The 12,582-nt window shown below is 38.8% G+C and overlaps 1 protein-coding gene across 2 annotated transcripts in view; it reads left to right on the forward strand.

Annotated features, from left to right (window-relative positions):
- Nucleotides 1-6,159: 6,159 nt before the first annotated feature.
- DIP-theta (Dpr-interacting protein theta) overlaps nucleotides 6,160-12,582 on the forward strand; it is a 61,108-nt gene continuing 54,685 nt past the window's right edge. For both annotated transcript variants that reach the window (XM_086837231.1, XM_086837233.1), the window contains exon 1: nucleotides 6,160-6,456. The gene's annotated coding sequence lies outside the window, so the exon portion shown is untranslated. The remainder of the gene's footprint in view (nucleotides 6,457-12,582) is intronic.

Genomic DNA, 12,582 nt, shown 5'->3' on the forward strand with positions numbered 1-12,582 from the left:
GACATTAATTGCATGTGGTGACTTTAATTATTTGATAGGTTTTACTTTATGTCACAATAAAAGACTCCACATGTAGGCAGATGCTAGAAATCCAATCCCATCTCAAAGGATGTTCCTCACCTTTGTAATAAATTATACAAAAAATTCTACAAAGATGGTGTTGGGCATGGGCACATGTATGCTCGATAAATAACTCAAATCACGTTCAGTAAATGCTTGCAAAATGCTATAACAAAAAACGGCTCCTTATTTCCATTCCGTTCGCAACCCTTCTGGCATCCTTTAGAAGTCGATGCAAATCTCTTATTGACAGCACGTTCCGCATGTAGACAGACATTTTGTACACGTTTATCGGTCTCATTTTTACTATTTGGATTTATACGGAATGCGTTTGTTGAGCAGGCATTTTTCCAGATAGTATATAGCCCCGTCAGGCGTGAGTTTCCATTTAATTGCTTCCATTTAAAAAATAACTTGATCGAAATAGTGGCAATATAATCTTACTTTTTATTATTTTTATGGGCCAACACACACACACCTTTTTTTCGCACTCTGTTAGTATCCAAAAGCTGTGCTCGCAAAAAATATATAATTTTCCCCGATGGCATTTGAATGATTTTACCAGTATTACTTTTATGGAATTCAAACACATTAACCTGGCAATAGAAATGCATTGATTGATTGATCGATTTTCCCCAGAAACTCGTCAAATTTCTCGTTACAAGTGCTTCCATGCCTTTTATGTGGCTTTTATGAGGGTTTCGTAATAAATGAAATCTTACCGATGTCATTACAATTAATTTTCATTTATTGTCGGTGATTTCGGAGGGTTTGTGTGTGAAGAAGGCGGCGTCTGATGGCGTCAACAAATCTGTTCAGGCTTAATCGTAAAATAAATATAAACAAGGGGGTGGAAAACAAAAACATATTTTCCTAACGACGAGAAATTTTGAGGCTGGGATGAGAAAAGAAGCTTTAGTATTGTATTGGAAAGAAAGGAGGAAAGTTATGTAATGTGTTGATTATTTTCCATTGTTTCCGAAACGTGTTTTTCCATGTAAATTAAAGGGAAATTTAATGCAGATATTTTATCTGATGAAGCTTATATGTCCTTAATTGTCTTTCATTTAAACAATCTCACAATCTCTCCTACAAATTAACCTGGTGATTGCCGGTTTATTTTTGCTACGAGTGTGTTTAAGCTTATTTCGCTTTACGGCTTAATGCACTAATTGACACTCACATATGACAAAATATATAAATATAAACTGCCAGCCATGTGCGAGGTGATAAAGCTGTGAAACCGAGCACAAGGGGATATTCTGGCGCAGATCTGTGAATGTTGATATATGGACGTACGACTACATTAAATGACATAACGCAAATATTTGTATTTCATCGAAAAACTAGAATGGGGAGGGTATATAAATACGAGCACTTAGAGTCGGCGATGGATGCAATTGCTAAGCGGTGTGGCGTGAAATTCGATTTGTCATCCACACCCCACAAAAAAATATGAAAAGTTATTTAAGCCTGCGGATATCAACGAGCACCACATATAAAAAATGTAGTATTCATTATTTTTTAGGTCTATTCTATATATAGAATTAAAGGATACTAACTCGACATTGCAAAAATAAACAAAAGTAACTTGGTATTGTATATTTTAATTCCATTTACAGCTGCCATCCGATATAAACTTCTATTATTTATCTCGCAGGATTTTTCAGTTTCAAGTGTATTTGACCTTATCTAGAATTTATTTATTTTCTGCATTGCTAAAGTGATGCTAAAGTACTTTCTCCTTAATTAACCTATTTTATATAAAGCAGTCACCTAAGCTGCAGATAATGTAAAACCTAGTAATTAGAAGCATTGGTGCTGAAACCCGGAGGCTTCTACCTTTTTGTTTCATTTCCAATACCAGACTTCATCGAATTTCGCGATGCTAGCCTATGTCCTGGGCCTTTGCATGGGTTTAGACACCACATAATGCGTTCTCAACTGCAACCGAGCGCCAAAAACAGCAGCTGAGTCAGAAGTATCCGAGTCAGCAGGGAGCTATATCAACCATAGACAGGTGGGCACTAACCCCACAAGGATCCACTCGATGGGTGGCATAATGCTGATGTTGTTATGGCCGTGGATGCCAGCTAATGAAAATGACTACCACAGCTGACTGGCTAATTATGGCTGGGTCTGAAAATGGCGAATCAGAAGTGAAAAACGAACGAGCCTTACTTGGGCTCGGAAATGAGCCCCATCACTCATACGCCGAGTGGGTTTCACTTACAGCTGATCGGACAAACGAAGCCCAGCGACTCTGTCTATCTGTCTGTCTGTCCGACTGCCAAAAGGGTTCCAGAATTGACGGATGCCGAGTGCCTGGGCCCATCGGGGGTGAGACTTTTGTTTACCCGCCGGACTCTAGCAACGCTCTGTGCAATCAAACGGAATATTTCGCGCTCCAAGTCGCCAGCTTTGCCGAAAGTGTTGCCTTAAAGCGGGACTCCGTTTTCCTTTGTATGGCACTTTGAATGCCTCTATTCAGCCCGATGCTTTGCATTCTGCCATGCCACCCACCGAGAGCCTTGGTGTCCTTATTAAGTTGGCGCCTCGCTGGCAACCGAAACCTGCTCCACCCGGGCAAAACTTTTTAGTATGCCAACCAGAATCTCAAACCGTTTTCTATACACGGTAGTAAAAATAGTTCAAGGGGGATATTGAAATCAGGGTTCTATTTTGTGTAGATTTTATATATTTATCTATATTTTATTAATATTGAAAAGGTATAGAGAGCTTAAATGATTTGTATTCAGTTTAAGAATAATTAAGCATTAAGCATTTAATGTCCACAAAATCAAAAAAAAAAAACACCCTGACTCTTTAGGACAATAAAGTTAAAATAAACCTTTCCATACAAGAAACTAAATACTTGTCTAACATTCTAAAGCTACAATTAATTTATAACATTCCAAAGTTTATTATCAAAATAACTTAAACTGGAAAATATATTTTTCTAACCCCTTGTATTGCATCTTTCGCCTTAAGTCAGTGGGTATTTTATGGTCGTGGTTTCTATAACAGATTTCTTATTTCTTTTCGCTTGCTCCTATTTTTTTGGCATCGTCATCATTGCAACTTCATTGTCAAACTTGGCCAAGACGAAAAGCGCGAACTGAGGGTAGATAACTGAAGGCGAAAAAGTAGGAGTGGGGGAGCACGGGAAGTGGAAAACTGCAAAGAAATTCTTATAAATTGCGTGGTGCAAATACTCAAAGAACGACAGAACGGCGAATGCCGAGGCTGCGGCCTGCCAGTTGGGCGCTAATTATATGTAAATAGCTGAAACAGAACCGCTGCTCAAGGTGCCAGATAATTGGCCCTCATGCCGCTCCAGAGACTGAGACAGCTGGCAGTTGAAGCGATCGGCAGACTGGCTGGAAAAAGGAAACTGGGAAATTGTCAGCACGTGACACATTTCACTTTGGCACCTCCCCAACTCTGCAGCCTTTCGCTCAGCTTTCCCTGGCATTCACGGAATTTAAAGACTCTCGAATAAGAGCAAATATTTTCAAATACTGCGTTAAGACTGCAGAAATGCTAACGACACAGGCAAGTTTTGGTGTCAAAGAAAACCAATTCAATTTCTGTTTTGGCTTCCCGAATTTAAATTTAAATTAAGGCAATTTAAAACCCTTTGCCAGGATAATTTGTGTCTCGAATTGAACTAGTTAGTGCTGCTCGTAGGTATGTGAATGTTTTCCAGCAGCACGTTTCGGCTTTCGTCCTGCCACTTAAATTGTATCAAATGCAATGGCAATTAGCTCAAATGCTGTATAAATTCCTGTGCATTTAAGTCATTAGTGAGGAAAAATTTCATTACACTTTGCAGAGTTCGTGAGAACGCAATTCCTTCTGGTCTTCATGCTCCCCAAGGGACGCCATACAGAATGGCATTCAAAAATGTTTCCCAAAAAAATGCGTAGAAAATGACAAAATAAACGAGTGGGTCTGTGTGAGTGTGTGTATGAGACTAGGAAGGTTGGAGCTTCCAGGATCCTCTCCACATGAGCGACAGCAACCAACACGTACGAAACGCATAAACATTCTTGCCTAAGTGAGTTTGTACATAAATTTTGGCCCAACTTGCGTTGCAGGATGCGTTACAAGGAGCCAATGGTGAATGGCTCCGAGGTTGGCCCGAATTGTGGGGGGAAGTTATTCAAAAATCCATGGACACAGAGTGAGCTTGGGTGCTAAGCTGGCTTCGGGTTTTTCTTTTATTTATGTCTAGCCGCAAGGCAAATGCAGCACCAGCCGGATTGTTGATGTATGTATGTCCTTCAACCGCTCTCTCCTGTATTTTCGATCTAGTGGTTGCCTGATTGGTGGTCCTGTTCAAGGAAATTGTTAACGATCAAGAGGACAACCAACTAAATTAAAGGAATTTAAATCAATTTGATATCAATATATATTTTGTTAAGGTTCAAGAGAGTTTAGATACCTTGACAGATGACCTTTAATATTGATATGCATTTAGGAACTCTTTTTTGGAGGGTATTATAATTTTAGTCAGAAGCAGTGAATGAGTCATTTCCAACCCTATAAATCATATATATTCATGATCAGAATAAGCAGGCGAATCGATCTAAGCACGTTTGAGTAAAATTTATTTTTTTTTTCAAAATTTTAAAAACTTATTAAGGGGTTACATCATTAAAATTTTCAAAAATTGAATAAAATTCTAATATTTTGAAATTTTAACTTGAGTACGCTGATTTATTAACCTACTTAAAACTGACATAGGAGCGCTTTCCAAATTAAAATTAATGCCTTTTTGACTTAGTTATGAATTTTTTAAAATTTGAGTTGTTAAAAAAAATCACATACAAATTCTTCGATAATTCAAAATTTTCTTAATATTTTAATTGATACTGATTTTGTAAATAAATATAAAGTAGTGAACTATCTGTAGTCAGAAAAAAAAACTCTAGCAAACTAATCTTTCTTTCATAATTATTAATTTATATTATATTAGTTGATGAATAATAAATTAAACTAAAAATTCATCTAACTTTATTTATAAACCAAATTCTGCCTTGATAAATCAATTTCGATTTTCATGAAAACAGCGATTTCTTGGCTGAATGCTAGTCGTTACAGGAACTGAATTAATAATAAAATCCTGGTTGAATTACTCAACGATTCATGGCGATATCATTGGCTGTTTGCATTATGCAAGCATTGCCGGTCCTTTGAGGTTTGATGGCATTATCCGGACACCCACACACACACACTAACACACCGACGCAGCCGAGGACGACGCACACAGAGACGCTGGCAAAAGAAGCAACTTTAGTAGCATACTTCATGGCGTCGCGGCTTAAGAGAGAGAGCGAATATTCAAGAGCAACGCTGGGCAAAAGAGAAGAGCAGCAAAAAGAGACGACAGTCCGCATTACTGACCTACATTAAGTAAAAATTTATTTATGCCGGCTGCCAAATTGGTTCCCCAAAGCATTGGCAGCTCCCCCTCCGCTGAGCCCCTTGACTATGACGGATATGATTGTTGGTTGCTGCTCCCGGTTGTCCGGCTTCCCTTTCTCCCCCTCCGCGCTCCACTTTCAACTATTACAGCCTTTGTGGTTGCTGTTGGCTTTAATAATAATGGTTTGTAATTTGCATAAATAATGTTTGATTTTTGCATTGATGAGAACCGAGTTCGGTGTGTGTGTGTCTGTGTCTGGGACATTTTTAGTGATTGAGAGATGGCAAATGACCGGCTTGTCGGCTTGGAATTTCGGTTCAATTTGTGCATATAAATCGATAAATTAGTAAATCGATAAATCACACGAACTGCGGCTGATCAGATTCTGGTTTCGGGGTCAGATGCTAGTTCCGATACGAAGCTATTAGTTTGACTTGTTTACCTAACCCTCTGATTTCTTAACTCGCAGCCAGGCACTGTTAACTTGGTTAACAGAGCCAGACTCCTGTTGCGCTCTTTCAGGACCCAGCTCTCGCTCTCTCTTTGCCTTCGGGCTTCGTGCGCGTTCGGCTGTTCGGCGAATCCTTGCCGAACTCCACGAACTCCAAGCCGAAGGGCACTCGGCCCTCGGCTGCCGAAAGGCAAGGCGGCGAGGACTTTGTGTAATCAGTGCGTGCTGCTAAGCAAATTAGTTTAGTATGGTTTTAGTGCGCAACGCTGATGGACGCGCCAGCCTGCAGCTCTTAACCCGTTAGTGCCGACAGTTGACGCGTTCGCGATTCGCCCTCGAGACGAGAGTGAAGTTCCCAAGCACCCAAGTTTCCACTTTCCCCCAAAGACAGTGTCCCCGAGATGCCGAGACATAGTGCCCAGCAGCGTACGTAAGCAGGGGAAAACAGCAGAAAACTAAATAAATAAATAAGTGCAAGACACAACTGGAGACGCTGGATGCCAACTTCAATTTGGTACTTCATTTTTCACAGCACGCTTAACGCAAATTGCGCCGGTCCTGGCTCCTTACTGGGAACTTACTGCCTAGAGCCTGGAAGCCACTGGGTCCTTGCATTCCATTTACTCCTTTCTCCCCCTTTGGTAGATTGCAGTCAAGCGCGGCTCATTAAATGGCCAAAAAAATAAATATCTCTATATATATATATAGATATATATGTGGGTAGGAAAAGGACCTACTGACGAACGGATAGGACAATCACAGCATATTTGTGGAGCCTGGCATTGGCATTTATGGAAGAGCTGCAGCTGCGGTGTTTTATTCGGAATTTCACTTTGAACGTCACGCCAATTGAATTAATTAAACCACGGAATTTAGGATTCAATTTGACATTTAATTATTGCAATTAAAAGTGGCCTGCAGAGAGCAGCCGCAACATGAAAAATAACAACAACATAGCAAACCGAACCGAGCAGATAAAACGACCAGGATTAGAGCCACGCAGAATAAAATGGAATTATGGAAATACGGTGCAAAAAAAAGCCAAATTACTTTCACAAGTTCTTGACAACAAAGGGAAATTTAACATAACATTTCCTTTGTGCTAACAACGATAATTATCGTTATTATTAAAGCAATTAAAAACAGCACAAAACCATATTAACGAGATTAAAGCTATCACTAGCAAAATGATTACAAATAGAGTATATAGAGATTTTGACTATCTGTTTTGAGATCAATTAAATTAATATCTATAACTTTTATAACTTGGAAGTAACAAGAAAACTGAATTGCATATTTTACTAACAGCGGTGTAATTTGATTTCTTACTAAGGATTTATTAATGGTAACCCGAGTGTCGAACTCTAGAAAATACTTTTCTATTGCAAGTTCTTCTCTCAGTCTAGTTTAAATTATGATAAACCCTTTTTGCCTATCTACATTCTATCCTAAAAGTAATCCTGACCAAGAAAAAGCCTTACAAACTAAAGCGAAACGAATCATAATATTGTCAGAACTTTGCACAAGCTTTACAAGTTAATAATTTGAATACATTTTAAAATATTAATGTAACATTTAAGAAGCGTTTAAGAGGTTTTATCTTACTTTAAAATTCTCTCTATTTGGGACAGAAGTCTGGGTCAACAAATTAATACAATCACAGCCTTAAAAACTGTGGATTAATCCCTTAAAGCCAGTTTTATTCTCTCGATTTCACATATATTTAGTATTTTATCTCAAGGAAAGTAATCATTTATAAAAACATTTATTTAACAGTTAGGTTCTAAATGAATTTATTTCATAAACTCGCCTTGCTCTATTTTCAGTTTGTTAGAGTTTCCCTGTACGGATTCACTGCAATTATTTACTAACGATCCAGCTTTGGTTTTTTTTTTTTTTGTATTCCACCAGCACACTTTCTGGCAATATTCAGTTTGTTGCTTTTTTTTTATGGCTTTCTGGGTGGAAAACTGATCAGAGCCGCGTATAACTGAATTATTCGTACCCACATCAAGTGTCAGACAAGCGGGGAGAATGAAATAAAATTTGGCTTCGTTGTTACTACCAATAGCTAAAGCGTTGTTGGCCAGTCCTAATGAATAGGTGGGGGGCTTTGGTGGAAAACTATCAAATAAAACGGGTAGCCGACCACACAATTACACGCAATATTTTCGCACATGCACACACCAAACGAATTTCGTATGAACAACGAAATTTTTAACCATAACGTATGGGAAATATACGATAGAGGAATTACACTGAAAAAATATATACAAGGAAATATATCATAAATAAATATCTATATCTATAGATATTAATTAATTCAATTTCGATCGAGCATTGTTAATAATTAAAATAATTTAACAAACATATAATAAATAGGTTTTAGTTTCGAGAAGCTAGGTTGCTCTCAGCATATTACAATCAAGTATGTAAATTTATTTCCAGTGTAGTGACATGCCTTCCAATAAGCGACATAAAATATGCGCGGGCTTTCACACACACACACACACACGGTAGCCATCACACACACACACATACGGTGCACCGCGGTGCAGCGGCCGCAGTGTGAGTGTGCGGGAAATATTTTATGCACTTTATGCGGCTTGGACGTTGCTTGCTGCTGGGTATCGCTAATTAGGCAATATGCACTTGATTGTGTTATAATCATTAAAACCGGAAATGCATGGCCAACCCATACAAACACAAACGAGCAAGCTCACACACACACACACGGGGCTACAATCTCCTGCATATGTATGCTGTCAGCTGGTAGCGTACATTTATCTGCATACTCTTCGACGTGGTGAAAATATTTCAACAGAGTTTTGCATTTCTATCTCACAATAAGAGGAAAAACTCTTGATTCGGTTACCGAAGCATGTAATACCCTTGCAATGGAGTTATGGAAATATGAAGAATATATTAAGGATATATGAATAGTATGCAGTTGAAAAGCTTAAAGTCTTGAAATATTTACTAAACTGCAGTCACAATTAAGAGCACTCTATCGCTTAATTTTTCAAGTTATTTACATTTATTCTATGTTCTAAAATGGGTTAAAATTCGTTAAGTTGTGTTTAAATATGAGATATTAATTTCAATCACTTTTATATATGTATTTTAATCAGCTCTAAAATATTTGAACTCTTAATAATTTTTGTTGAAAACCATTTGAATTTTTGGATTATTCCTGGAAGCCCAAATTTTGCTATAATTTCCCATATGTTTTAAGGACTCACAAGTTTTAGTCCATCATAAACATACCCTCCAAAAAGGGTATAGACATAAAATACAAGTCCTGTACCGGTGATTTGGTTAGTTTTACCTAAGTTTGGAGCTTCCAAAGGGTGAGAGGGCGTGGCGGCAGCTTGTAGATTTTGCAAATATTAATTGCATTTTCAAAAGGCTCTTTAAAGACCCGATCTGAAATCTGCAATTCTGCTGGAGTTCTCTTCGACCCACCGAGAGTCACATCAATGGCCAGGAAACGGAAGTTGGGGGAAAGCAAACACGTGTCGGAAAAATGGCTGCTTGCAACAATGTTGACACACACACAGGCAAACATACACACACTTATGGCAAGCCCGCATTGCATATGTAAAGCTGCTTGTAAGCTGGCCAATTTTTTATGCATTTATGCATTTTCATCCGCGCTGCAGCAGCTCCTCCTCACATCCCACCCCCCCTCGACCACTGCCCGCTTTTTATTAAAGTTTGGTACTAAGAAAGGCGGAGTAACGCCGCAACAATCGGCCACGCCCCCAGCCCAAGCTGCTGCCCATGCCCGAATGCCTTTTTGTAGGTTAATCAAATGCAAGGCGAAAAAAATACACACTGTGAGGGAAATGCAACTGCTGCTGCTGGTCCTGCTGCTGGCTAGTTAGTGTGAGCGGGCGTTGGAGCAAACATTTTCCCATCTTTTTATATACGCATTTCGCATGGCTTGTTATATTAAAAGAAAAAGCAACCCCCCGACCGAGGAGAGACAAGGCGGAGAAAACCGAGGAGCAGCCCCTGGCAACTGACAGCCGAGATGGACGGGGCTGTGATTTGATTTTTATTCCGAGCGATGCACAGCAGCACTGGACAGATGAGTTATGGCAAAAGCTGTAAATGCACATTGTGGCCGGGGCACAAATTAATTAGATTTGCCAGAGAATGGAGACAAATGCAGGACTGTTTAGACATGGTACCAAAAATTAATTCCAAAAACAAGTGGAAGAATGGCCATGGCATGTTTGACACTGGGTTAAAAGCATGTTCTTAATTCATCTCGGAGAAATATAATTTTTTTTAATATTTAAGAATGGATGGAATGAGAAATTGCATGTGGACATGGGAGGATTGACTTTTTGGGTTTACATATTCAAAGTCTTTGAATCGATACTTATGGAGATTTTTGTATGATAATTTTCAAAGTTAAAAAAACTCATAGCTTAAAACCAATAATTTTAATTCGGAAAGCTGCCCCATGTGAATTTTTGATAGGTTAACAAATCTGCATACTGAAAATGTACAAAATTGAGATTTTTTGAATACACCAGTGCGTATACGTAATTTTTGTGACTATGGCATACTGCATACTTTTGTTCTAAATTTAGATGGGAAGCACTCAATCGCCTTTTGACTGCTGGTTGGCTTTCTTAGACGTTAAAATTCCCTTTACAACGACTTTTTATTAATTTTGAAGTATAACATTTATAGCAAAAAAATATTACGTATACGCACTGGTGTAAATAGTAATTGATTATAACTAAGCCAAAAAAGCATTAATTTTAATTCGGAAAACTGTTCTGTGTTAGTTTTCATAAGGTTAATAAATCTGCATACTCAATTTACAATTTTAAAAATATCAACAATTTATCAATTTTTGAAAATTTTAACCTTATAAAAATTTCAATTTTTTGAAATAATTAAATTTTTGTCTGAGATGGCTAAATCGATTCAGTTGTTGATTCTGATCACGAATATATATGATTTATAGGATCGGAAATAACTACTTCACCGAGTTTCATGCTTCTGACAGTACTTATAATACCCTTGCTAAGTATATATTTATTGAATCAATAAATTCTTCCTTTCTTAAGGCCCTTAATAATAAAAGTGGCAAAGGGATAAATAATTTAAATCAACTGCATAACGCCAAGCTTATTTAGATTGCCGAAAAAATAAATGCTCCGGGAGATAGAGGAACAACTCGTTCAATTTAATGCCCCTTCCTGCATATTATCAGCGACAGCTAGCCAGCTCCAAGGAGTTCCCAGGATGCCAGACAGTTCAGGTGACATAAACAAGCCCTTTATTTGGCATTCTGCTGCAGTTTCTGACACGCGAAAGTAGCAAAACGCTTGCACAGAAAGAATAACGAATGAAGGCGGCAAGGAATGCGGATAAGAGTAAAGTACACAGAACCCGAGGAGGAATGTCATATTAGAATAGCTCGACTATGAGTTACCTTTCTAAAAATACATAGAACATGGATATTTATATAGTTTTTGCCTCGCTTCTCATACCTTTGCATGAACCCAACATCCCCGTCTAGTGTCTGGTATACAGCGAAATCGCGTGAGAAATATGAAAGCAGACAGAACGGGGGGATAAGGCAATGTAGTATATACATACTTATATAGGTAAAATAATACTGGGCCCCGAGGGAGATATCATTTGTTATTTCATTTCCGAGACATGCCAGAGCAAAAAGCCGGAGAATGCAGGAATGCCGGGGATTAGCAACTGTCATTGACAGTTGGAAATCATAGACGCCATTTAGCTGGCTGCAAATCGCTGGCCGCATTTCGTTGTTTGTCATTTAACGATTGACAGCTGGCGATAAACCGACGGAGCCAAAAACGGGCCAAAAACGTAGCGACAGGAAACGGCACGGAAGCCCGGCCAAGACAATGCCCAAGCAGGCAAAACACAATAAACGAAATAAAAACAGAGCCAGAGCCAGAGCCAAGACACCTCCCAACCAAACCAGACCCACTCCATCCAATAGAAATGTTAATGACGCAGCCGGGAAGGTGTCAACCGGCTCTGGGCATGGGTTTCGCCCGAAAGATTGCCAAGTTAGCCAGTTGCTAGTCATCGGCATGGGCTTTTCATGTCCTTCTCCATTTTCTCCGCACTTCTCTGGCTATTTATCATTATGACGTTGTTTGACTTGGCCGGACTGATTTGCCCTGGGAGCGGCAGATGGGTCTCCGGGTCTCTAAGCTGTTAATCAAAGATATCCCACCGATGGATGGGAACAATGGGACGTAATGCGATGCCAAATCTCTCCTTGACTGCATTCACTTGGGACTGGTCTTCGGTCTTGGGGGAGATATTACTCAAAATTTGGTCGAGAAACGAGTGCAATATGCAGTATCTTTTTAATTGTCTGGGTGAAAGCATTTATTATAGTCGTCTGCCTTTTAATTAGTTCTATTGTTAATAAAAATATATATTTAAGCCCAAGAAAAGGATTCTGTTAAAGACATTCCTGCCGGAGTCTAATCAACTTAAACGACAAAAAATCGAAGGAAAACGCATTCCCCTCAATGAAATATGCCACAAAATTCAATCATATATACTGTGTTACCAACATGAATTCTGCGAACAGACTGTCTGTGTGTTTGCCACGCCTTCCACTCGT

Source organism: Drosophila serrata, unplaced genomic scaffold (genome assembly GCF_035046125.1).
Source record: "Drosophila serrata isolate PLE 108 unplaced genomic scaffold, ASM3504612v1 contig_302, whole genome shotgun sequence".
NCBI classification, from domain to species: domain Eukaryota; kingdom Metazoa; phylum Arthropoda; class Insecta; order Diptera; family Drosophilidae; genus Drosophila; species Drosophila serrata.